Source organism: Elephantulus edwardii, unplaced genomic scaffold (genome assembly GCF_000299155.1).
Source record: "Elephantulus edwardii isolate Elephantulus edwardi_28Jun2011 unplaced genomic scaffold, EleEdw1.0 scaffold00105, whole genome shotgun sequence".
NCBI lineage: Eukaryota > Metazoa > Chordata > Mammalia > Macroscelidea > Macroscelididae > Elephantulus > Elephantulus edwardii.
In genome coordinates, this window is record NW_006399855.1 from 7,180,308 (window position 1) to 7,182,395 (window position 2,088).

Genomic DNA, 2,088 nt, shown 5'->3' on the forward strand with positions numbered 1-2,088 from the left:
GCCACTGCTACTGGAGTAAAAGAATAGTGTGAAATGCAACATATATAAACCTTTTAAGCAAACCAATTTAAAAGAAAATAATAATGTAAAATAGAATGTATATGGATTATTATATAAAAAAAGTATAAATGAAAGATTATATAAAACACAATGTAGGCTTCCCTTCCTGGTTGGTTTGTGAGTGGGACACTTCCACACCAGCCCTACCAAACACAGGAGGCCCAGCAGTGGGACTAGCCCACCTTCCCTGGATGGAGCCACACCCACACCTTCCCTCTGTCTCATGACCACCATTTTGGCCCCTTTCCTTTCAGGTTAAGGCCCTCATGACTTGGGATGGGTGAGGAATAAGGGAGATCACCAATATGCAAAATCTGGTCAAGATATCACCTGCAACTAGTACAAGACTGAAGCCAAGGACCTGCCTCTGAACTGTCTCCTAGAGTAGAGAAAACAGGTACTTTGGGGGAAACACTGCTGTCTAGATACAACATGTGGGACTCCATAAGCTCAAGTGGAAGGGTAAGGTACAGCTCAAAATGGGTCTAAATGCCATTTCTGGAAGGGAGCAACATTGGCATTGAGGGTTGGCATTGAGATGCTTTGGGAGAAACACTGCTGTTAGGCCCAAGGACCTGTGAGCCTCAGGACAAGAAGGGAACACAAATATACAGGTGCTTCACAAAACATTGTCATGTTCTAGGTCATTATATTTTTATAACAACTTAACATCTACTAAGAAAAGATTCCCATAATGTCAAGGAAGCAGCAATCTGCCTCAGTAATCATGAATGAACAAAACAACCTTTCCCCTAAAAATGCAGACCCAATGAGCAGCCCAGATAGAACCATAAAAATATATTGATGTGGAGATATCTGAACAGCTACAGAAAAAAATAGAAATGTTGCAAAAAGAATGGAAGCCAATAAGAAAGTAAACACCTCAGAGACAGGAGAAATACATTGATAAGGAGCAACTTGAACAACTATGGACGAAAATGCAAAAGATGGACAAAAAAATTGATAGTATAGATAAAGAGGTACAAGAACTTAAAAATCATCACAAGACAGAGAGGATACAGCCAACACAGTACTAGAAATAACAGAAAAACATAAAAATGCAATCCAGAATATCAAGACCATGACAGAAGTGTCCAATACATTGATAGGAAAAAAAAAATAGAAATAACAAGATGGAACAGAGCGCCAGTGAGGTGGAAGACAAGAGTTTCACAGGAAACATACTAGTAGAAAAATCAGAAATAAGATGTAAAGAAAATGAAGAAAACACTAGAATCATCTCGGGTGACATCAAGAGGAACAACATACATATGATTGGAATTCCAGAACAGGGAAGTGACAGGAAAGTGATGGAGAAAATTATGGAAGAAGTACTAGAAGAAAACTTCCAGGTATGCTGAAGAACAGGGAAATCCACCTTTAAGAAGCACAGTGATCACCGAATAGACTAGACCCAAAAAGAAAAACATCAAGACATAGTTAAATTCTCCAAATTTAAAGATAAGGATAGCATTCTAGAAGCAGTCCAAACAAAACAAAGAAACACCTTTAAAAGGAAAACAATTAAATTAAAATCTGATTTCTCAGTAGAAATCATGCAAGATAGAAGACAATGGAATAGGTTATACAGAAAGTTGAAAGAAAACAATTGCTAGCCAAGGATCCTATACCCAGCAAAGTTCTCCATCAGATATGAACTTCAGAAAACAAGATCAAAACTGCAAAGTCAAATAAATTCCAGAATGTTCCCTTTTTTGATGAGGAGCCAGGTATTCCTTTTATGAAGAAATAATCAAACTCTTCATTCAAAACTTCATCCACCTTTTTAATTATTAGAAAGATATATTTTAATTCAAACTTATGCCATTGAGTTGGAATTGACTTATAGCTGATCCACAAATTTTCAGTAGGCTGTAAATCACGTGGCAGGAGATTATCCATTATCTCCTCTCCCCCTTTCCCTGCCACGGGCCACTGGTGGATTCAGATCACCAGAGTCACCTTTCCAACTCCCTATAGACTAAGTCACCACAGCTTCTTAAAAAGAAATACTATACTTCTAAGAGA